The sequence below is a fragment of the Podarcis cretensis genome, assembly GCF_951804945.1.
Source record: "Podarcis cretensis genome assembly, chromosome: 6".
NCBI lineage: Eukaryota > Metazoa > Chordata > Lepidosauria > Squamata > Lacertidae > Podarcis > Podarcis cretensis.
The window spans coordinates 65,912,205-65,938,562 of record NC_137175.1 but is presented as its reverse complement, the minus strand read 5'-3'; the positions used below and the strand labels follow the sequence as shown (position 1 = coordinate 65,938,562).

The 26,358-nt window shown below is 40.1% G+C and overlaps 1 protein-coding gene across 2 annotated transcripts in view; it reads left to right on the top strand.

Moving 5' to 3' along the window:
• Window positions 1–26,358, top strand: part of NEGR1 (neuronal growth regulator 1) — a 460,490-nt gene that overhangs the window by 218,111 nt on the left and 216,021 nt on the right. The window lies entirely within an intron of this gene.

Below are 26,358 nucleotides of genomic sequence, written 5' to 3'. Positions count from 1 at the left end.
ATAGGGTGGGAGGGTGGGGAATCTTGCTTCAACTTTGGTGTTGAGTCTGGGCAAAGCCTCTCTATCTACCCAGCGGGTGGACCTGAGTGAAGATCAGGGGCTGAAGTTGTCACTCAGGTTCATTATGAAGCCCCACCCATCCCCTGTTTTCCTGTGATAGGCCCATTCAAATGCATCTTGTCTGTGATAGGTCTGTTTAGATACAAGTATCCCAGCAAATGTAGTTTGCCTGTGATAACCCATTACAATATAAGCCTCCCAGCAACCTGTATGACTGGAGGGGTACGGAGCGTCATCTCCCAATAGTCATGTGGGGCTGGAAATTTGCCCCAAGCTCAGACCGCACTCATGCTGGCCCATAATCGCTGCTCGCCATCATACAAAGGTAAGTGGTCCCTACAGTTGGTCATTTCCCCTTTTTGTGACAAACCTAAATGTTATTATTTATTGCTGTTATTAATAATAAGTGGGCCTGTTAGCCATTTGTTGCACAGAGGTCTCCAAACAACTTTGCCATCACAGTTTTGTGACTTTGCAAACATCCTTAAGAACATTTGACTTTGAACAGTAACCTGTAAATATTTTAAAAAGTTAAATAGTTTATTCCCACTTAGCCAGCAACCAGTTCACAATATGGCTTTCATGCCATTCCTCTTGTAGTGTGCATTTATGTTTGTCTCTTACGTGATCCCTGCGTATTCATAAATACAAATGATTTAGGTGTGAAGTTTGAAATAATGTGTAATGTAGGCTCCTTGGTACTACAGCAGGTTTCAAAACAATTCTCCCAATGAAACTGTTCCCTCTCAGTCCTACATATAGGATTGCAGAGGATCTGAGAAGGGACATGTGTAAAGCTGTCTTTGGCTGCCCATGGTGTGTAGAGAGTTGTGGTCTGGGTTCTCAGATGTCATCTTGGTGTTTCAATCATCACTGATGACTTGGAGACATTGCCAACAAGTGCCATTCAGACTGGTGGGTAGCAGTAGAATTGCCAGGGATATTGTGGCAATAGTTACCAGTGTTGGTATGATTATGCCATTGTCTGCTAGTTTGTTTCCGGCCCAGTTCAAGATGTACATGCTAGTGTTTAAAGCCCTAGGATAACTTTGACTTCAAATATCTAAGAGACTAAACAAGCTGAATACCCCTTACAAAAACTACCCCTCTTCTGACTAGGAGCATTTTGAGGAGCAATTTTGTTATACTTCTTTAAGATCACTATCTTCTAATCATTTTTGCTGCAGAAAATGATGCTGACTTTGGCATCTTAACTAGATGTATATCAGATACTTAAATCAGGATCGTTCAGACTGGATTTTCCTTTGCATTATTTAAACACATTTAAACATATTTAGCATATTTATGTGAACTTTCTATCCTCCCTTTCTGTCCTCCTTGAGGATGGATTTCAAAATCAAGCTAAATATGCTATCTGCTCTCTGTATCTGAATAAGAGCCAATTCTAAATAAATGGCAGTCCTCATCTTATCTCGTGAGTATGGCAAACAAATAATTGAGAATTCCCATTGCCCACTCTAGCTGAAATGGAAGAGAATTGGACATCTACACAGAAGAAGGAGAGATCATAGTTCATGCTTTTCTGGTCACATTTCATCTCTGTGCCTAGCCAGTGTTCTGATTTTGTCCAAACATTCAGCCCTTTTACCATATCCTGCATCAAAATTCATTTATCTGTATATGTAAATACAATTTATAGATTCAGTGCGTCACTGCAATTGATGCTTTTGAATTAAATATGTCCAATATTTCCAGTGCAACGTGTGCTGCCCTTTCCCACTAATAAACCTCCTTAATGCCTCCTAAATATTAATGTATTGATTCAGTCTCCTCAATGTTTGTGAAGACTAATTTATTTCCTAAATCTAGCCAAGAGGGACTTGTATTTGGAACTAACAAGATAAATCTTACACAAATTTATTTAAAGTGGGGCAAAATAAATATGCAGAAGACATCTATAATCATACCAGCAACCACTTCCCACTTAAAACTGACAAAGCATTGCTCTTTTAAATTGCTGCTACTTGAGATGTCAGTTTGTTATAAAATTAACTTCTTGGTGCCAGCCACTGTTATCATCTTGTCTTCTCTCTCAGAACAAAAAGAGCAAGATTTAGCAAATTTGTTCTGGATTCCAAAGTAGCTCAGCAAGATTTACAAAACAATAGGAAGGCAATCCTTCTGTAAAATACATATTTACCCTCTTTTAAGATGCATCTCATGGATACATGATTGCTGGCAGTACTGTGACTGTGACTCATTTCTCTGGTACTTTCCTGGATACAAAATGGTTTACAGTCATATGTCACTTAAGCTTACAAAAAATGTATGAGTATCTTTGTGCATCTATTATTGTCTGGAAAACTAGCCAAACCCAAAAGAATAAAAGAAGCTAGTTCTATGAGACTGACTGAAAGAGGCTTTTGGCTGCCCACGGTGGCATGGAGTAGAAAATGAGACTCAGGGCCTATGTCCACCTATCCAATTTACACTATATCAAAAGAGTCAAGAGGCTGTTTTTGCGGTGAGGGTAGAAATAGCTGAAATCTAGCATCTACCTGTTCTTTGTGAATTCTGGACTAAATGCAGAGATCTACAAACCCCCTTGTGGGGATGGAAATGAAGTCACCATAGAAGCTAATTCCTATGTACAGTCACAAATGGAAGCATTTCTGTGTCCATGGATTTATTTATTTTTTTGACAATTTATCTACCACTTTATTGTAATATTATCTAAGTGATCTCTCTCTGGGGATCATTTGCATTTCCAGAATTATCCGGAGACTGAATAGGGCCCAATGGCAGACCAATACTTTATTCACCATACCACACTTGCCCCCATTATTTTCAGTGATATTTTTTTTTCACATTAGTGGAATTCTTGCCATGGTTTTCAGAATTTCTATACATAATTTTGCAGTGTTCCTAACATATGAGTTCCTGTGGGACCTGGCACCATTGGTTATAACAGTGTAATTTAGCAAGGATTCCACTAAAGCAAATGTGATAATTATGTAAAATTAAAGCTGGGGAGAGGGAGGCCTATTAGGTCAGTGATATAGATCAGGAAGGAAGTTCTTATGCATGACTGTAGGTACTAAATTATGTTTAGAAGACAGAATATATAGAAAAGGGAAATAAGTTGATTTAAACAACAACAACTTCTAGTTTTTGGAGAATGGATTGGTAGAAATGGTAACCATTTAAAAATATTTTTGAAATACCTGAATAAAGAAGGTAAAATAATTTGCTCTTTGTTGAGAGTGTGTTAGTAAGTTGTACGAAGACATTTTTTGAACTCCTTGTTCACTTACTCTCCACACTCCACCAAGTCTCGAGGATGTTACAATACCAAAATGTCCAATAAAACATCCAAATGAAATGACTATAAAATGACAATCATTTATTTGCCGGTAGTACATCACATGTTTTCTGATGGTCTAAAAAACCAGTTAAATTGGAAACTATCATGGGGAAAACAAGTCAGTTAATTAAACTGAGATTAAACTTTGGAAAAGAAGAAAGCCTGGTATGAATAGAAATGCAGACAGTGTCACAGACATCATCATTAATCCAGGCAATGTTGAACTGATTCAAAACAGTGCCAAGGGTGTGTCACCTTTGTCACATGGCAGAAATCATTTTGTGAGCTGTATGCCTTTTGGTGAGGTTTTTCTGGCTGGAAGGCAAAGGTCAGGATTCTGCTCTTTGATGTAAAGTTAATAGTGTCTGACACATTAAGTATCTGCACTGAAATGTTATCATCAGACAAAACCTTTTGTCAACTTTGGTTAATGTGGTATAAGGTGAAATGGCTCTGGAAATAAAATCCCATAGTTTCACCGAAAAGATGTGAAGATTGCTGAGAAATTGAGTGTATCAAGCCACAGTGGTGAAGAAGAGGTTTGCAGGCAGGAATGCCAAAGGAAATCATTTGTACATACTCAAAAGTCCAGACCTAACATTGGATTGATTATTGAGAGAATCCAAACTCTGTCGCTTCCAGCGTATGCTTTTTCAGTATGGTTTTGTGCCTCAAACCTTCTTACACAAGGATTTTGATTGGCAAGTGTCTCTTCCTAAAAGTAATGTAGTATCTATCATCTATCTATCTATATCTATCTATCATCTATCTATCATCTATCTATCTATCTATCTATCATCTATCATCTATCATCTATCATCTATCATCATCATCATCATCATCATCATCATATATCTAATTCCATCTTGGTTTTTACGGTTCTTACTTACTTACTTAAATTCATTTACCGTACCCTGTTACATATTGCATTGTGTGCTTTACAGAGGTCTAAAATATTTGATTGGCCTTCCTAGTTAAGCCCAAAAGTGGTGACCCAAGTTTTCTCCCTCCAATGAATCTGTCCTAAACCAGATTGTGGGAAAGACAGGTGGGTTGCCTTGGGCACTGCTGGGCAGTATGGTTGCAGCCACCCAAGGTCCACATGTGTCTTCCATGCAAGGACGATAGCCATGAAGCTGGTGGTTGGGTCCCTCAAGGTTGAGACATGGCCTCCATGTCAAGGAAATCCCATCAGTGCAACTGGAAACACCATCTCTAGACATGGTGGATTAGCATACAGAAGAAAAACTACTATGATTACAGTTTCTCATTTAATAAAAACAAAAGAAAACAGAAATCCACTGAAGCTGCCTGAGCAAATAACAACTGTTCAAGACTCTTGAAAGCCAATGTGTTTAATTTGTCTCCTCAAATAGACAAGCAGTTTAACAATAGCTTTCCCTCTGCATGCTCTACTCTCCACACCATTCTTATAACAAGAGAGGCAACCCACCTCAGGTAGCACATCTTGGGGTACCACTGAAGAGCAGCAAATGTTGGCTATTTGGATTATTACTGTATTGCTGTTTGCTTGTTTGAACTGAGTGGCACTATGTGGATTTTGTACCTCATATTTTGTACCAAAATATGTTCATGCTTTGCTCAGTACCCACTATGCACTATCCAGTGTTCCATTTCATTATGAGGATATTGTTATATGTTTGTGGTGTGCCTGGACTCCCTTTCTAATTCTGGACCTGAAAACCCCAGGATAAGGGGCCATGTGGGCAGTTGCATGGAGTGAGAATGCAGGGGGCCAGGCGCTTGTGCTTTGGAAAACTGTGCTTAATGTTTTTGAGGTTTGTAGCTGCTTTATGAGACTGTTTACTTTTGCTGCAGGGATTCTTCCTGCAAGTTTTAGCAAATGCTGTTGATCTGTGATTTTGTTTGTTGACATGTTTCTGGTGGTGGGAACTGGTTAATGATTTTAGGAAATGTTCTGATAACCTTGTGGGTGGGTGTACAACTGTGTATGACAGCAAAGGGATAAATGTGTGTTTTTGAAAGCTGTCTTGTGCTGCAGGAAAACAAGGGAAAGAAGGAAAGCCTGGAGGGATCTTGAGGAACCAGGAATTGCTTGAATGGAACGATATGTGTTCTAAATGTCTTTGATAAGATTCCTGTTACCTTATTTATAAATTTGTGGGGTGGCTAGACTCCCCTTTTAAACTCTGGACACACACCCTTCTAATTCCGGGGTGCCAGACATTGAATTCAGCATGTTAAAAAATAAGCTAGGTTGGCTTCCCAATGAAGTAACTGCCTGGAGAGATGGAGCATTAAAAGAGCACAAAGAAGTGGGTAATGACCCATTGAGCTTTAATGACCCATTAACAGAGGCTCTCTGGGCTGGACATCAGATGGCAAAAGCCCCTCCCTGAGGTGAGAGATAGTTAAAAAGGTAAAGGAACCCCTGACCATTAGGTCCAGTCGTGGCCGACTCTGGGGTTGCAGCGCTCAACTCACTTTATTGGCCAAGGGAGCTGGCGTACAGCTTCCGGGTCATGTGGCCAGCATGACTAAGCCACTTCTGGCGAACCAAAGCAGCACACGGAAACGCCGTTTACCTTCCCGCCGGAGCAGTACCTATTTATCTACTTGCACTTTGATGTGCTTTCGAACTGCTAGATTGGCAGGAGCAGGGACCGAGCAATGGGAGTTCACCCCGTCGCGGGGATTCGAACCGCTGACCTTAAGATCGACAAGTCCTAGGCTCTGTGGTTTAACCCACAGCGCCACCCATGTCCCTCCGAGAGATAGTTAGCAGAGACAAAAGCCCAGTGCTTCAGGAGGGAGGGGCAGAATTGCAGTGGGAAATGAGGTAGGCAGAATAAAAAAATAGTTATGATTTGCAAGCTGTTTTGCAAGCAGGAAAGGGGGAGGCAAAGCAGAATGTCTGCTGGCAGTTTGGGATCCAGCATGGCAGCCATGAGAGCAACAGAAGAGCTGCTGCTTCACCTATGGCAGAAGCAGGAGACCCTTTTGGAGTGCAGTGCTGCGAAACTCCTCTCAGCAGGCTCAGGTTGTATATGTGCATCAATGAACCATACATCATGAAGACACCACAGTCCCCACCATGCCTCATTGTCTGAAAGAAAACACAGCCCCTGGGTAAGTGCACCTGGTACCCCTGGAATCTCATCCTGCTCAGAGATTGGGGTGGCATATGACAATATCATAAAAGTAGCTTCGGAATTGGGCATATAAACTTGTTTTGTTTACTCCAAACCTAACTAAGAACTTGTCACATTCCTCCTTTTGTTCTTGGGAGCACCATTAGGTCCAGTGCAGCCTTGTGTCATGAGCCTTCAAGCCTCCTCTGTCTCTCCCTTTCTTATTCCACTGTTGCTGAAGCAGTTACAAAGACAAGGGAGAGGCTTGAAAGAAGGAAGGCATAGGGAGTTTGAGAAGGATGATTTAAGTTTAACAGCTAAGCTGGAGAAGAATATCTGAAGTTGCCTTGTATTGAGGTGAGCAATATAGACACCAAGAGATTGTATTGAAGTGAGAATTAGGAACCCACCAATATTGGGGGGGGGGCACCATTGTTTTCAGATTTCAGGTAGGAGGGAGAACATCTCCTGACTATTTTCAGCCTCAGATCCATTACGCAGCACCACACGAAAAAGGCCTATGGACGTTGGAGAGATAGGATGCACTTGGTCTTTATTTAATGATAACACCTACCCTTCACTGATGAGTTGATAGTGAAGGCTCAGTCACTCAGAAAATGAAAGGAAGGAAAATGTTTTCTCCTTTAAATGCTAAACCAGACTGGACAAAGAGTTATAAAATATGTCTACTTAAGGCTGACATTCTGCCCCCATCCTTCATTCCTTAAATGCAAGCAATATATTTACTCTTATTTGTTAAACATCCGTTTTTGGTGGTAATTACATAAATCCCTGCATCTTTCCGTTTGCAACCTTGCAAGTTAAACAAACATAATTATAAACATGCAGAACATTACATGTATCAATAAAGGCAATTAAAATGCTGGGGATGTAATTAAGAAGAAAATTATAATTTTGAGAAGCAAAATGAATTTGCTCTGGGGCATTTACATTTTGAAACAACGGCAAAAATAATTGGAACAGTCCAGGAATGCTATAAACAGTATTTATTTACAAAGAAGGGATATCAGGTGGAAGAATGGATTTATAGCTACGAGGTTAAAGAAGGTCTCAAGAGGTTGAGGCTGTTTCCACACTGCAGGCTTGTTTTCCCATGTGCCAGGCATAGCAATTCAATGTGCCTGATGCCTGCAAGCTACATTAGGACTGTGATGGTCTTGACTAGCTCTGGGTTAATGTATTCAGCCTATTTCAGTGATTTCAGGGAGGATGGAACAAAAAAGAGCAGCCAACTAAAGGTGTTATCTGGGGGGGGGGGGTGCAAAATCCCCCAAGCATGGGAAGACATATTTTTCACACATCAGTGTCCCAGCGTATGATGGTAAAAAACAACAACCAAGAAGGTATATTTCCTGACCAAAATAAAAAATAAAATAAAAGCCTATACATGCAACAGTTCAAGACTTTTAATACAAATCATTTGCATTCCCTGAGCATGCAACTTTAAAACACATTTCATAAAATATTGTCCAACAATGGCCAATGTCTACATTCAATATCACACAAACCATTTCAACGTATTATACACCATATGTACAGAACTTATTAAATTTTTTCAGACCAATGGTCCATACTCCCTAAGGTATATTGACACATCCAGTTTGCACTAGACTATTATCTCACATGGCTATTCTTCCATAATCAGATGCATTCTAACCCAATAGCCTTCCTCAGTGGCAGTGCTGCTGCATCTAATATCATTTCCCAAATTTGTAGAAGGGTTCTTTAGATTAAAAACAAAACAAAACAGCACTAGCCAAACTCAATGGGAAGACAATGTTTTGCTGCTGGGCTGCTGACTGCAGCACCACAGACATCTGAAGTGACACTAATGCTTCTTCTTAAAGCAACCAGAATCCTCTGCCACCCTTATCTCATAATGATAATAAGTGTTTTCCCCTCCCAAAAATGAATAGAAGTGTCAGTCTCTTGTGAAGAGTAGTCCAAATGGCAAGCATGCAAAAAGAAGAATTTGACCCTTTGGGAATCTCAAGTGCTCACCCAAATTGCACACTATCAAGTCTAGCAAGATGGTGGCACATTTCCCTGTACTTCCTGGTAGTATCTTCCCTCAGTGCTTTTCTCTCCCCGCTTCTGGTTTATCACTGCAGATGAGAGGCTGAAGATGAAAGGCTCCACTTTTAATCTTCTAAAAAGAAGGAGAAATGATTATCCCAAGATGCTTCTCTTAGTGATTCTTAAGCAGCTAAATAGAGCAATTTGGGGAAGAGATAGCTACTACTTTGCTCATAAATGCTCAGAAGCTGTCATGACCTGCATAGGCAACAACCTGCAGGGATTGTTAAGGGACCCCTTACTTATGTGTTGCTCACAAACATTTTAAATGGAGTGCAGCATTGTTAATTTGGGTGGTAGGATTCATCTAGTGTGAGATTATGTGTGTCTGTCTTAAGCATTTTCCTTGGCTCTGCTTTCAGAATTATGCACAGTCTGTGATGTCCAACTTTTCACAACTAGTACTACTACCCCCACACAAGGGGCTACAATCTAAAGGAGAATCTATACTCTTTTTCTACTTCAAATTCTCCCTAAAGGCAGATTTACAAATTCAACATTGTACATGTTACTTATTCTCATGGACCTTTCAGTATATGTGTGTCTCAGTATGTGGAATTCACAGCAGAAAGTAAGCACAAGTTAACTGAAAAACATGGCTGCTATCCCTGCATGGGCTATGACATCAGCCCTTAATTCTGTGTCTATGTAGTGTTCTCAGTCTTGCATCCAAGACCTAGACCAGGAATTGGGACTCTGTGGCCCTCCAGGTGATGTAGGGACTACAAATCCCACCACTCTAGAATTGGCCAAGCTATTTGCTTACATGCCCTGGTTGGCATCTGTACTTCGGGAGACGATGGAAGAGTTTGTCTTTGGGGGAGAAGTTAAGCTTTGGAGAGTTACAGTGGCTGCTGTGGCTGTAGAGACCAATACAGGAGAGACATGTTTTGTTGCAGCTGGGGCAAATGAAGGTGTCTGGTTTTGTTGATGCAGGTGAACCATGGTTTTCTTCTTTCTGCACTCCTCCCAGTGGTTATTTCTCCTTGGGTCACTGCTGTGGATACATGACCTGACCTATTGTGTCCAGGCACTGTGATCATTTGCAAGGGATTCCCATATGAGGGTTAATGTCACCAGCCTTCATGTCACATTTGCAGACATCTTTGTAATGCAGAGTTGGTCTGCCAATGGGCCTGGTGCCTGAAGTTAGCTCCTCCTGCAGCATATCACTGGGGATCCTGCCATCTTCCATTCTGGGGACATGACCAAGCCAGCATAGATGTTTCTTGAGACAGGAATGTGAACATTCTGGCAGTGTAGGCTTGGGGGAGCCCAAAATCTTCCTGACGCAGCACATGTGGAAGGCATTGAGGCATTGCTCCTAGTGGATGTAAGTTGACCATGTCTCACTACCATAAAAATTGCGCTCAATACTCAAGCCTAGTAGACCTTCATCTAGGTACTGGTCATTAGTATCACATTCTCCCATACCCTTTTGGAGACGTGAGCTCCAGCAATTCTGCTGGGATTCCATCCTGTCCTGGGGCTTTCCCACTTGCTTGGGAGTTGATGGTATTCTTCAGCTCTTCAAGGGAGGGAGGGACATTCAGCTTTCCCAAGACAGAGTTTGGATGCTGATAACTGTTGTGTCAGTGACCATGTTTTCCCATGAGTACAGTTCTTGGTAGTATTCTGCCCATCACCTCATCTTCTTTCTGTGGTCTGTGATGACCAGACAAGGCCCAAAAGCTTTTTTCATGCCTCTGGACATGTTGCAAGCATTGCTGCTGTCAGCAGCAAGTTGAATGCTCAGGAACCCCAGGCTTTGGCCAAACAATTTGCTTACATGGAGATGTAAAAAAAGCTGAGATGACAGTCAATGCCATCTTTATTTGGGTGTGATTTGGGGCAAACTTTGTTATTCCAATAAGGCCATTATTCCATCTTGTCGGGACCTGGAATTTTCTAATGGGCAGTTTTCCTACCTGAGTGTCAGAGCTGGCGTCCCCCCAAACAGAGACGCCCCAATCTCCAACTACCCTTTTGAAAATAATGAAAAGGAAAAAAAGAGTTAACATTTACTATGGGTTCATGTAACCTAAAGGCCAGGGTGCCAAAAGAGCGTAATGTTTGAACAAAGCCACATTTCTCAATCTCGGGGAAGGACAAGGAGCCTAGTACTACTGAGAACAGGTTGACTATGCTGCACTCTCTCATTAAAGAGCTCTAAGGATGGGTGCTCACAGCTGGTTTCTTAAAGGTTAAAATATTTCCCTTCAGTTGTCATCCTTCATCACAGCATGCCGCTTTTAAAAATATTTCTTTCCCCCACCCCTCCTTCCTGTGCTTTGTACCACAGGAGCCTGTGAAAATGACTGTGTGTTGCTGAAACATGTCAGTAGTTGCTTCAGAAAATTGTTGCCACTGCCTATATGAAGAAACTGTTGCTTTTGACACTGGAGGGTTACAATGCCTGCTGTTTTCATGCCATTTGTGTGTGAAGGAGAAAGAGACACCTGTCTTGGGATTAGGGATCCAATATACACTATTCAGGTAGATCTTACTACAGAATGTGGTTACACTTGTTGTTTACAATTTCAGCAATGTCTGTAAAGCCATAAAATATCGCTAAATTATATCTGCCTCCATGACTTCCTTTTGGTAACTTCTTACATGTAACACATTAGATCATACATTGCTTAGTGCAATCTGTCACCAATGTCAACCAGAGGTTGAAAGCTACACCTTGAATTTTGTCTGGAAGATTTATGGATGCTACTATATATACTGGTGAACAACAAGTGCTATGTGCACTTGTTACACACCATTCCAGAATGCAGGACTGTCATTCACGACCAGGTTCACCTTTTAAACTTCTATGGTAGCACTAATTATATCTCAAGTTTGGGAAGGCATGAATAATGTTTAATAAAGAGCAGGGTGTGAAGTTTTACATTTTACATGTGTGACTGGAAATGGTTGCCTACTTACAAGGAGTAAGTGGACTCCACCCTTGTGAGATTTTCTTCTCTCTTTGTTACCTAGAATCTCAAGTTCCACCAACTGGAGCCTATGCTATTCAGAAGCACACTGCATACTCTGACCATAGAGGCAGAGCATAGCCATCATCGCCAGTAGCCACTGATACTCCATGACTTTGTCTTATCCTCTTTTAAAGCCATCTAAGTTGGTGACCATCACTGCCTTCTGGGAGCAAGTTCCATAGTTTAACTATAACCTAGTGTGAAGTTCGGTTGGGACCCAGATACTAATAGTATGAATGATCATATATAACGGTGCTACACATACATTTCAGCAGTGTACACACACTGCCCTTGCTGGACTGGCACAATTTGCAGAGAGCTTTCCTTTATTTAATTTAAGGGGAACAAATAGATGCAAGTAAATATTTCCCTTTATTATTTTCACCATAATTGACTGTTCTGAATAGACAGTACATACAGTGATCTCTCTTCCCACCCCGCCCACCCCACTCTCCCAAGTTTCTTTTTTTCCTTTCTCTTACAGCTAAAACGAATGCAGTAGTTGGTTCATTAATCTGCATCATTTAGAAACAACTTCACTCAGTAAAACTGGAGACTGAAATAATAATAAAAAATAGCAAACTTCATGGGGTTTTTTACTCATCCAAATCCTCTTACAAGTGCTTATGTTGCTAATCTGTTGTTTTTGTGATGCAAGGGGCTGGGGAGAGAGTAATGGGCCAGTTTTACATATTGTAAGCAAAAGGGGGGGAAGTACCTAGATTAGAAATTAAAAATGATTTGAAAATTTTGCAAATGTTGCTGTGTAAGTAAGATCATTTAGGGAGCTTCTTAAACTGGAGTTCTGCATGATTGAACAGAATTGTATTTGATTCGGTCTACTGTAAAACACACACAAAACCTGCTTCTCACAGCAATAAATAAACCAGTAATTTATACACAGCAAATGGCAGTGTAGTTTAAGGTTAAAAACAAAACAAAAACCTGCTTTTGCAAGTGTATCTTTATGCTACTCTTTCCGGCTACAGTTTTCCCTTATAAGAGTCACCAATTAAATTCAGCTCAGTTGGTGAGAGTTGCAACTCATGTGATGTGATACAATACCTTTTTGCAATATGGCAGGCAGGCCTTTACATTGCACATTCTCTGTAAGTTAGCCTTGACTCTCTTCTTTCATTGTGGACATAGCACCGAGACTGTGCTTGTGCCATAGTCAGTGATCCATAGTGTAGGTAATGCCCACTGATCATGTTAAATCTTTCAGTAGCCTTTGACACCCCTGGTTATCAATTGCGGGTGCAGTTGTTGCAATTGTCAGAGGCAGTGACCATCTGAACAATCTTCCTCAAGTCATTCTAGTCGTTTGTGACAGGGGATTCTCAGGGATTGATTGCTCTTCGTGACCTTTTCTTGCAGGGTCTTCTGTTGTCTGCTGTGCTTACTGTGTATATGAATCACTGGCTGAAATTGTGCAGAAATATGAAGTCCCTTCTTTTCTTTTTGTCTCCCCTGTGTCCTCCCATTTACTGTGATTACCTTACCTTTACTGCGATTATTCAGTGACTATGTTGGCAGGTTGGACATTAAAACTTAATGGAAACAATGTTGCTGATGCAATTATGACTGTGTAATCTAGTAAGGATGGGGGAGTGTTGTCATGAAAGCATGGTGACCATAAGCTTAAGTAGCTCCATCACTTTGCTTGAAAGCCTGGGCTGCGGAGGTCTTCTCAATGCTTCCATTCCACGAAAAAGCTCCTAACATTTGTGTCAGATTCAGAAATAGATTAGATGGAAAGGGTTCAAAGAGAAATGTTTGACAGTTCTTGTGTGGTCATCCCTTTTTCCTTGCAGTTTCATCAATACCTGAATAATTACTGGAAGTGTTGTAGTATTCTGTTGTTTGCTTAATTTGGCCAACCTGGTTGAGAAGTAGAATTTTAGAGATTTTCTTCTGTTTAGTATAGGGATGGAAATAATGTACATCTGAATCTATGTTTTGATCTCAGGGTGATTTGCAGTAGACTCACAAGCATTTCCATCTCCCACCTTTTTAAAAATAACAAAATGGCACCTGAATTGAAGAAAACCACGAGTGGATTTTTGTGTGAAAGGACTGTGAGATCAATTCTGCCACTGAAAACAATTCTTATGTGAAACATGAATTCAGTTGTGATGAAATCTAGGTGTCTCTGCCCTACACACACACACAGACAGAGAGAGAGAGAGAGAGAGAGTGTCACTATTTTGCACCTGCTCATGTTGATGAATGATGTGGGTTCTGTTAAAAGAACAAAGTATATCCCACAAGTTGGAAGTCTGCTCACCCCAGATTTAGTTGATCTTGCCCAGATGTGTTATGTGCATGCTTTCACCCAGCCTTAAAGATCACTCGCAACATGTTATTTGTATGTATTGGGCCAATTTTTTTGTTGTTATTCCGAACCTCTGGAATGTGGTGGGATAGAACTGACCAGGCAAGCAGCCACTCTCCTCCATTGTGCCTTTTCATTAGGCATCCTCTTTGAGATCAAATTTTACATTTGCACAATATAACTGTTAATTACATTCAGGAAGTAGCACACACAACCAAAGTATTCTATTTTTAAAAAAGACTATTCGATTTGGATTCACTGTGAGTCCTCCTGACCTTCCTAGGGGTCTTATCAAAAGATTGATTTATCACACAAACTTAGCTGATAAGACAGTTCCACCCACTTCCAGGTCTCCTCTGGGTTATCCTGAAAAGCATGCATTGACTTGCTGTAAATGTTCAGTAAATTATGTACTTACTCTTCAGAGTACTTAATCTATTTTTCTTTGATGTAAAAAGCCAAAAATTATGTCTGTTTTTCAGTTGAATAACTTAGTATGGCTTTAATATTTAAGTAGAAGAGTCCTTTTTATCCATTGTATTTTCAAGAGAATAAATTTTGAATCTTTTATTATTCTTATGGGAAGTTGCTTTTACTTAGACCAAAAAAATTTTAAAAAAATGCATTTACTGTATTCTTCCTCGTAAGATCTTTTAATTGAGGAAGTCTTTCTGCTCCTGATGTACATGGATAATTCCCATTAATAATGAAACCCCTTAGGATATGAGGCATTCCCCTAAGCTGTTATAAAAAATTCAGAATGCATAGAGGGAGTCTGATGGTAACAATTCTGCTATTTTTGGATTTTACTATAAGTTATTTGATGTACCATAAATGGATCTAAAGCGAAATTTATCAGCAGTTGCACAGGTGATTGAATTAACTGGAAACATGGAAATGTGTAAATCATTTCATTTAAATTCAATCTCTGAAGCACAAAAGACCAACTCTACCCTTTTAATGATGTAGATGATGAAACATTTTGTGTGTTGTGGTAGTACAACCCTTGGATGGAACAGAATTCTGTACCTTTGAAATTTAGCAATAGGTAAACATTTAAAAGAATACAGCATTACAAAGTGGCAGAAGCATATAGAGTGCCTTTTTTGGTGAACTGGTTTCTTCTCCAGGCATGATTTCCCATGGGATCATTTTGAAGTGTACAAAGGCATTTGTGCATGACTAAACGCTAGCAGGTGGTTTTGCAGTGATCTACAGCCAAGCCTATCTGCACCAAACCAGTTGTACATGGGGTTTGAAGGCCCCAATGGCAGTCCAGAACAGTCCCCACCCCATTTTACAATGCTTTTTTCTGTATCTGTGACATGTCAATCATGACACAGATAAGGAATAGTCCAGGAACACTTGATGCAGCACCATTGTTCATGCTAAGCAGGTGCAGATTTGATCAATACTTTCAACCACTGTAAGAGTGGAATACAGCTGATTGCACCGACTCATGGCATAGTAAATTCATTGTGAGTAGCTAGGTTTGATTGACCATTGATAGCTGTTAATTTGAATTGTGAAACGCACATTGTGGCTGAATGAGTCAGGTCCTTCAGCCTTCCTCAGTCCCAGTCCATGTTCTTCAGAACAACCAGATGCACAGAACATATTTTATTCATCTATCCTTCAAAGGGGTGCTTTTCTAATGGAAGTTCTGGTCCTTCATACCAGCAGAAAACATTCCTCCCTTTAATGGCATCTCTTACATAAGAGTGATGAAACATAGGATTGTCAGATGACTATATGTCTTCAGTTTATGAATGCATGGGCATGTTGACAGGGAGTGACTTGTGCATCAAGAAAGAGGGCAGAAGAGGGCAGGTTTGCATAAAATTTGCACATGTAGCTATGCAAATTTAGAAAGAATTGCTGCAATTTAAATAGTAATAAATACATTTCACCACAGTGGGGAAGATTGTGACCAGTGACCTGCATGCCTGCTCATATTCCAGGTGTTAGCTGTTGATGAGCAATTTCAAGGTCCCCGTTCTTCCTTCTTATGATGCTTGAACCAGGAAGCCCTTCAAATAGAAGACAGCTTCAACAGCTCTCTAACAGCTCTTCAAATACAAGTCTCTCCTTTGTAAAGTAGAACACATGGTCAACCTTAGATGCTAATGTGTAGGAAACACTCCCTCAGTTTACTCCAAAATGATCCTATAAATTCTGAAACTTCCTGCAAGGAGAGAGACTGGGCCTGTAACGTTACTCATGAAATAGCATCTTCTGTCCTTATAACAAAAGAAGGCTGCAGCAGATGGCCAAAAATTCTGCAAGATGTAGCCTCCAAAGAAAAGTTCCATGCCTTTTATTTCTACATTTTTCTGTGAAATAATACCCCCATAAGAAGAAGCGATTGAATTCAGAGATTATTCATTACTTATGGGAAAGTGAAAATGTAATGTTTATTAGGTTAATTAACTTCTTTTATTTTTGGCTGCATGCCATCCAGTGTAGCAAAACTCTCTAAAAAGACCTCTAATGCCTCTACTAAACTGCAATTGATGAAGTGTTTCCATTTATGTAATAACAGAGAAGGCTGAAAATAGGTTTGCTAGATGTCAATAAAATACACTTCTACTATTAATGTAAAATTCCTGCATCTAAGCCTTTAATAGGTAGTAGCTATGTACTGATGAACACTGAAACTATTTCAGGTACTTGCACATGGTATTGTAGAATTGAAATGGACCCACAGTACGCATTCATTTTTCCTGACCTGGCTTGCTCTGCGTTGCTCTTGTTTTGCATAATTTAACTTTTTTTCTGAGCAATGTATGGGGACAAGCTAAAAATAGCCTTTCAGCTTCCAGAAAGAAACATTTTGATTCCATATAATCAGTGCTATTTTTCTAGAAAAAAGGTGCCAGAATTCACCATGAACACCACCCTCGTTCTCTTAGAATGGCAATGGTGCCCACCTGAGAGATGCCAAAACTGAGTTCAGGTGAGTTCAGGCTGCAAAAAGCCCTGCATATAATCAAGGGGAAAAGAAACACAAAAATAGAAGGAAGTCTTCTAAGAGAACATTTTTCATTGTTAAAAATGTAAACACCATTAGGACAAAATGAAAACCAGCATACCTTAACAATTCTGTAAAATATGCTTTCAAATCTTTATTGTTTGGATATAAACTTTGCAACAGATCTAGTTGTGTGGGTTTGTTTATGTATGACCAGGAAGATCTTCCAGGGGTGGAAGCAATCAAGGACAAATAAGTCTGGTTATTGAAGCTCTGTAAAAAAATACAGAATATTAACACATGTAGTACAGTTCCTAACTCTTAACCACCACTTGGACAAACATGACTTAATATTTGTACCACTGGTTTCTCAGCCTCAATCTCTGATCTACAGCATGGGGGATAATAATATTGATTCAGCTTATAGGGTTGTTGTAAGCTTTACAAACTAGATAATGAATATGAAGGGCTTTAAAGCACCAGACCAGTCTGGACCAGTGGCTTCCCATAGGCCATCTAGCAAGTTCATCATAGAAGTGAGATTCAAACCAGAGTCTTCCACACCTCAGCCTCTTAAATCACAGTCCTCTACATGTCTTATTGAGTTCAATGGGGCTTTCTCATGTGTGAGAAGTATGTATGGATGTGACATAGCTTGTCATTCTTTTTCCTCTCAATTCATAAAATTAAATACCTGAAAACTAATCCTGTTCTCAGACAAGATTCTTTCAAATCAAGCGGATTTAGTTTTTTCTATACAAGATCTTAATCTCATATAAAATGAGAAAGGGTTAAAAAAGAAAGAAGATGAAATGAATAAGAATTTATTGTAGAAGAACTAAACTAAGTAAAAGGGAAAGATTCACATATTACCTGCTTGGTGAGGGAACAGAAAACCAAGACTTGGATCATTTTTTCCCTTTGATTTTATTACTCACAAGAAAAAGGTTAGGCTATGACAAATGTGATGCAAACATATACTGTATATGCAATGCAAAGTACACATCCATGCTAATGTCACCCGTACCCCGTTTCAAAAGGTTCCCTACCTAATACAATCCAATTCACAATTATCTTAATTTCCACTGTGGTGAAGCATTAAAAATTGTGTCTCAGTTGCATTGTTTCCAAACATAAGTCCCTATCATCATCATCATCATCATCATCATTATTGTTATCCCTCTCAAATATTTCCTTATAAGGAAAACATTTAAAGGTTTTAGATACAGAGTAACTTTATAATCTTCAAAAGATTTCCTGACAGTCAATAATGAGCTTAACTAACCTGAACTGTCTAGGGAAAGCACATCGCCCACTGCCAGAATCAAAGCCTTGGTTATTTCTGTTGCAGGCATTTGAAATCCAACATACTGATATTTAATTTAGGTTTAGCGTTTCTAAATTTGGTCTTCAAAAAAATCTCTTCTTTGCACTCTTGACTACAGTTATGGAAAATTGCCCCTGGGTGTTTCTACAATAAGGTTCAGTTCTACAACATTGGAGTGGGGCAGTAGTTGCTTCATATAACTCCTAGCCCAGCGACAAAGAAATGGGATGCTCACATGAGTATTTGTGTGCGTAGACTCTCATATGAATAACTATTTCAGCACCATTGGCCCAGACCAACCCTAACCACAGGTGAAATCTGAAAGAAAGAGGCAAGGCAGCCTTCACTAACCTGGTGCCCTCTATATGTTTTGGACTACAACTCCCATCATTTCCAGCCAGCCTATCCAAGACATCTGCATGGAACAAGGTCAGTGAAGGCTGGGGTAAAGAGACCCTTTTATACTATAGTTTTCCATCTTGCATTATGACACATCCTAAATGGGTACACGTTCAAATATTACAGGATCCTATAAATTCTAATCCATTGTCTATGTTATGTGAGATTTCTTATTTGGATTTGTTACTCTTCATATGACATTGAACAACTTGTTTGTCATCTATAGCTTTTAAAGTTCATACCTCTAGTTTCTGAAACATTCACGTATATCTATATAGGAAAGAATACGCAGCGACCTTTGAGGCATAGTTATACTGAAGATGAATGGTAGAATATCTATTAAGGCAAAATCGTTGTTGACACCCATGTGTCTCGGGAGACAATGAAACAGTGTGCCTTCAGGGCTAAGGTCAAACTGTTGGAGAGCTGCGGTGCTAGCTGTGGCTGTAGAAGCCAATACGGGAGAGAGAGACAGGTGGGGCAGATGAATGAAAAATACTATGCTGCAATATTCTATGGTGTTACTTTTGTTAGTTCTAAAGCAAATTGACGTTGAACTCCTTCACAGCTCCTGTCCTTATGTTGGTAGGTGGGGGGAGCCATGGATTTAAATGGGAAACACCATCCTTTAGGATAAAGCAAACAGAGATACAATCGGGTGAAATAATGCTAGCTCTAGATTCAAATCACGATTATCGGCTATTGAGGTCCCCACAATTCATTATAACCAGTAAGATCCTGTACAAGGGTCAGAGCCCAAGCCTGCAGATGTCAATGAGCTTTGTATAAAGCTTTAAATGTGGAGGTTGTTACTGATCTCTATGTGCCAGATTAATTTAATTCTAGCGCCGTGTATAAAACTTCACTGCAGGTTTTTCAAACTAGTTTAGAAAGTTCACATAAAGGCCTTTCAAGCACTAAGCTTAAGATAGTATGGGAGCTCGGTGACCCTTTTGCTCTACAAAGTGGTTTTCATTTCTGGTTGTAGGTTCAGTTCCATAGCAGTAGACTGTGGCCTGTCATTGTCTGTAGACAGAAAAGATACTGCAAAATACCCACCTCTCCCCATTTTATGAAGCATTGTCTGCTTTTGGATAAGCTGCAGTAGAGATTCAAGCATTAAAAAGTCTATTCTGTAACACGTTCACTGCAGAAGTGACCTAGCATGTGAACCACTAGAGGTGGGAATTGTCTCAAGAAATCATTCAGTAACTGGGAAGAAAAGGGAAATACCTTCTCTTACATCCACTGAAGAAGAAAGCCCTTCCATACATAAGGAGAGTTACGGTAATAAAACTAGGAACATCTTTTAAGGGTTGTCTTGAAAATCCCAGTGACTGAGTATATGTAGTAAATTGGGAATGTTCTAAGAACTGGTGGACTTGTTGAAGACAAAAACAGAAGAATGAAATGATGACCCTGCCAACAATTAGATATCAGAAACTGAAAAGGAGTAAACAAGAGACATACATGGAAACTGAAGAGGGAGGCCTACAGGAGAATGAAGAGCTGTCAGAGACCCAGCCAGAGACTGAAATACAAATGAGATAGTATTTTTAAATGCACATGGACTCATAGTTTGAACCTTTTTGTACTTTTTTTTTTTTTTTGCATTGGGGTGGTGGAAGGGAGCAGGGATGAAATGAAAATATCCTGAAGACTGAAGGACTGGTGAACTTCTCAGAAATTTGCAGGGGGGAGAATTGGGTAACCTTATATTGAACAAAATAGCCAAGGCTTATTAATCGTTTTTGTTAATACTCTGACAAAAGCATCACCAGACATACAAACATACATCGTTTTATTTGTCTGGTGCTTTTCCATAGTTAAAACCATGCTGAAGGCAGCTTAAAGTAAAGGTACCCCTGCCCGTACGGGCCAGTCGTGTCCGACTCTGGGGTTGCATGCTCATCTCGCTTAAGAGGCCGGGGGCCAGCGCTGTCCAGAGACACTTCCGGGTCACGTGGCCAGCGTGACGAAGCTGCTCTGGCGAGCCAGCACCAGCGCAGCACACGGAAACGCCGTTTACCTTTCCGCTATAAAGCGGTACCTATTTATCTACTTGCACTTAAGGGTGCTTTCGAACTGCTAGGTGGGCAGGAGCTGGGACTGAAATACGGGAGCTCACCCCACCGCGGGGATTCGAACTGCCGACCATACGATCGGCAAGTCCTAGGCACTGAGGTTTTACCCACAGCGCCACCCGCATCCCATGAAGGCAGCTTACAATATAACAAAATTATATAATTATAAATATAACAAAAATGGTCATAAATAATAAATAAAACACATCAGAAAGTATACAACCAAACTGAACAATTTCCACATTAAATAATAAGATCTAAAAACAAAACCAAAGATACCTCAAAAAATAATATCAATAACAGCAGCAACAAAACTCCTAAAGAATTCTGCACTACCAGGCGAGTTGGAAAAGGACTGCAAGGCAGGGAGAAGGTATTCTGGGATTCACTGCCAATATTAATGGCTCTCCACTAATGATGAGGTTCCATGAGTCAACATATCTATGGAAATGGCAGTACGTGATGCCGTAGCATAATTCCTAGAGGTATTCTGGGATTGTTGTTTTTTAAGATGCAAATAATTTTTCCTTCCTCTTTCATAGAGGGTAAACGGATCAGTGAAAATGTGGGAGCAGGGAGTTTGAATATGTACACAGTTGCACCAATTCCCATGATCACAGCAGTTTGAAGAACTGCAACTGTGATCACAGAAATGACTGCTGGCTATCTATGTATACTTACTGTCTCTTTCACAGGAATGTTTCTTTGTGGTCATGTTAGGGAATTGATAAATGAACTGGTCTTATAATATGAGCATGCTTTCCTGGGATAATAGTACATGTACCCATTTTGCCCAGACCATGGCTTAGCAGGAAAGGCCTTCTCTGCTTCTCAGAAACAGACAATTCTCATATTCAGCCTTTGACCCTGTGTTCAATGCTCATTTTTAGTAATTGGTTTAAATATACAAGTAATGGTGTAAAGCTATGGTTTTCCCAGTAGTGATGTATGGAAGTGAAAGCTGGACCATAACGAAGGCTGATCGCCGAAGAACTGATGCTTTTGAATTCTGGTGCTGGAGGAGACTCTTGAGAGTCCCATGGACTGCAAGAAGATCAAACCTATCCATTCTGAAGGAAATCAGCCCTGAGTGCTCACTGGAAGGACAGATCGTGAAGCTGAGGCTCCAGTACTTTGGTCACCTGATGAGAAGAGAAGACTCCCTGGAAAAGACCCTGATGTTGGGAAAGATGGAGGGCACAAGGAGAAGGGGACGACAGAGGATGAGATGGTTGGATGGTGTTCTCGAAGCTACCAGCATGAGTTTGACCAAATTGCGGGAGGCAGTGGAAGACAGAACTGCCTGGCGTTCTCTGGTCCATGGGGTCACGAAGAGTCGGACACGACTAAACGACTAAACAACAACAACAAAATGGTGTAGTAGGTTTCCCTACTATTTGACATAGCTGAAATTCCATATGACTTTAAAAAAACAACAACAATGGTGCTTCAAGAAACCCATACAAAGATGATCAAAGGTTTGTTCTTTACTTCAAAAATACCAATGGCTAGCAGGAAATTGATTGAGCATTCATTTGAGGAATAGCTAGCAAAATATGTCAGGTAGTTAAAATGACAAAACAAGTCCTTTTTGTATGTGTCATAGACAGTATGCATCAAATACTTTTTTTTAAAAAAAAAAGAAGAATTGGTTTACTTATTATTTTGGTGGAAGAGAAAATAAAGTGAAGATGAATTATCAGCACATTTTCTCTACAGTGCAATGTCTCAAAATAACGGTTTCCAAGATTTGATATCTTGATAGCTATATTGAAAATAAATAAAATGCTTATAACCTCAGATAATCCTATGACAGGTTAATGTGTTTTAATGTAAACCCAATACATATATATTTATTATATACACTTCTCATAGATCTTTTATCTCCAGGTAGACATAAAAAACCTTGATAAGCACAGAGAACTGAATACCCCAGTTCCTTGCTCCTGGGTTTGTTTGTTTTTTGCCATATTTAGAGAGAGATGTTCATTCGAAATATATTCCTTTGACTGGTGCATTGTACCTCTTCATGTCAGTGTGCTGAGTAGAGAATGAACAATTTTTTTATGTGAGAAAAGTAACCTTGAACTTGAGTGAAGAGGCACTTAATGGAGTAATCCTATACATGTTTGCTCATAAGTAAGTCATTTCCTAGTGAAAAGTGTGTATAGGATTGCAGCCATAAAGAGTAAGTTTATTCACTCCCTTCATAGGTCTGTACTTTTTCAACCAACATCTAGGCCACTGGTTCTTAACTCATTTTGGATCGCAGATCCTTTTGAGAATCTGATTAAAGTTATGGACCCTCTCCTGGAATCTCACCAGTCTTGGCGTGCAACAATATTTTAAGGAGCAGGACTGTTTTTTCACCCTAGCTAAATTTTAATCAGGCTATTAGTAATAACATCATTTTGTATTTCAGGTTATTGTCTTAATCTGCACCTTGCATCTTAATTGTTGCCACTTCTTGCTATAATGTGTTAAAGAAGATTCAGCAACCTATTCCTTTCCAACTTTGCTGACTACAAGCTATTCTTTTCTGCCGCTTTGTGGTTTGTTATGTGATTCATAGGTCAGTCAGCGATCAATAGCTAGAGTATAATTATGGTGTTAAAATAGCAAATCTTTTTTTGTGGGGTGTGGTGTACACTTGCCCTTGAAAGGCCTGAAAACATTTTAGCACAGCTGAGTTCATGAAAGGTTGAAAACGGAGCATTACAGCATTGTCATATTATTTACTGACAAACTCCTTGAAGAAAGCCACCAATAGTCACCTTAAAAAAAACACTATCTTGTCATATGCATGACAATCTACTGTAGGCACATTAGGGCCACTCCTCTTTGTTATAGAACAATTTCTCTCTGCATTTATCCTGGTCCTTCCAGACACTAATTGGCTATCTATTCACCTCTTGTTTGGTGAACTCCTCTCCCTTTCCAACACACACACACACACACACACACACACCCATCCATGTCATTTCTTTAACGACAACTTCACTTTCAGAAATCACACATTATGTGCAAATAGCGAGCCTTCTACATTTCTGTCAGTGTAATCTGGTAAATAATTAATCATCACATTAAATAACATTACTCTAACTGCATTTCCCTGAAGGGCTTCTCTGCCGCCTTTCAGAATTCTGATAAGATGGTCCCTGTGAGAATCTGGATGTTCCAATAAGATAACACCTACTTTAGGTAGCAGAAGTGGAGGGGAAGAGGAGAACTTCCTCTCATTCCTGCTTGCCCAATATTTTTCTCACTCGTCTTTCAGCCGTCTGTATAGCAACACCAACAACCACTTCTCTCTCTTTCTCATTAACGCCTTGCAATTGTATCTATTTCTAAGCTTTTACAGCTTGTCCATAAAAAATTGCTGCAGGCTATGCTTCCAACGTACGGAAGATATAGTCGTATTTCGGCATGGAGACATAACTTCCAGTAGAACTAATGGGAGCTGCATTCAGCTTAAGCTGTTAAAGAGACCTAATTCGCCTGCAGCTACCAGCAGATATATGTATGAAGTATCACACTCATTGCCTCTACATAAAAAAGGAAAGGAAATGTTTGGGGAATTTCAGATATCATGTAATGGCTAATGAAACTGGCTAGTGTATAGCAACAAAGTTTTTTTTTAAAAAAAAATAATACCTGAGAATGTTCATATACCAAAACTTTTATCAAAATATTTTTAAGGTCCCTGAGAACTTCTGACAGCTGTTCCTCCCAAGCAAAACTCTCCATATATGCCTCAAATGTCTCTCCACATGAGAAATCATGGAGAGTTAGAAATACATAAATACTTCGCTCTGCCAAGAAATTTTACCTATCATATTTAAAGGAATCTGAGGAATCATCTGCCTCAGATTCCTACAAATATTTTGCCCATGCATGGTGTTCAGAACTGGCTTCCATTGCGCCCGAAGGAAAAATTGGTAGCAATGGGCCTACTATTAAAGATTTCAAAGTGACGTCTAAATAGTATGTTTGGTTATAATGTTTCACATTCACAGTTTTCAAAAATTAATGATTTAGGCTCATATTCTCAAATTAGGCCAGTTGTGAAGTGACCCCTGCTCTATTTACTACCCCATTTTCAGGTGGTAAAACTGGGAGGCCATTTTGCCAATGGGAGGATTGGAGGAAAATCCCTGGGGTGGGACTTGCTGCTGATTATGGTGACAGCAACTCCTCTTGACAACTGTCAGTTCCCTTCCAGATGCCACCATCTATCGTGTGGCGCTATGCACACTGAGCATTAAGATCTGGTGAAGTCCTTCTTTTCAGCCTGCCAGTCTCTGAGTTACTCTTGGGATGCACAAAAGAGCCTTTTCTGTGGTGGAACACCCTGTGCAAGGAGATTAATTTAGACCCCTCTCTGCCAGTGTTCTGCCACTGACTGAAAACTGTACTTTTCCAGTAGGGTTTTAGGACTGCTTAATACTGGTTTTAGTTGCTGACTTTACTATTCTGATTAGAGGTGCCATGAAAGGGTTGCAGATTTTTAGTTATTATTCCCCTCCTGGCATCCTTTTTATTTTGTGTTCATTATGATTTGTTCTAATGAAGGTATTGGGACCGTCACACATTACTCCACTTTGCATACTGTTTGCACCTGCAAATGTTTTGGGGTGCTCACACTGCTTCAGCTTTAGTCAGCTCGTCTCCTTAACTTTCTCCTGAAATCCCGTAACTTTTCACTCCACAAATGTTCTGGTTTATTTTTTGTTCAGTTTTCATTGCACTGTAGCCCCTCTAGACAGCAATAATGTGGTAGCACCAGGGCAGCATCACAGAACAACTAATGAAGCAGGATAAATTCACTGCTAATGCACTATTATTGTGTCATGACCATGTTGCTGAATACACCCACAATAAAAAACCAGTCTGGAGGGGCCCCATAGTTTCCACAGCTGGTGCTTGTTGGACTTTTTACCTTAGGTACAAAACTTATTAGACAAGCTTTGGGTATGCAGGTTGACTTGGGTGGGAGCACCATTTCCTACTATGTCTTGGGCAATATGCTGATGCCACACAGCTCTACTTTTCCTTTACATCTGCAAGTGAGGCAGTGGGTGTGCTGGACCCTTGTCTGGCTTGGTAGTGGACTGGATGAGAGCCAGCAAACTGAGGCTCAATCCATGAGGCACTGTTAGTGGGTAGATCCCTAGAACAGTTGGATAGGAGGTTGCCTGCTCTAGATGAGGTTACACTCTCTCTGAAGGAACAAGTACGCAGCTTGGGGGTAATGCTGGATCCATTGCTGTCACTTGAGGCTCAAGTGGTCTCAGTGGTTTGAAGTGCTTTCCATTTCTTCAAAATTATGTGGTAGCCTTGTGCTCCCATCTAGAACTTTGGCCATTTAGATATGACTTTTGCTGGCAGCCATCCTGATCCCTGAACTCTCTCTTGGCATGTACAGCCCCCTATAGATTTCAGCTTATTCTTCTTCCTTCTTCCTCTGCCTGCATTTCCTTCCTGTTTTATGACCCTGGTCATTTGTATACCCCTTTCACTGCTGGCTGGCCAGCCACCCCCCATACCCCCAAGTCAGTTTCCCCAAACTTCTTCTGATGGTGCCTATGAGAAGATAGCTAGCAATAGCATCAAAGAGCCCTTCACAGAAGGATTTCATTTCAAAACAAATAAAAGAAGAG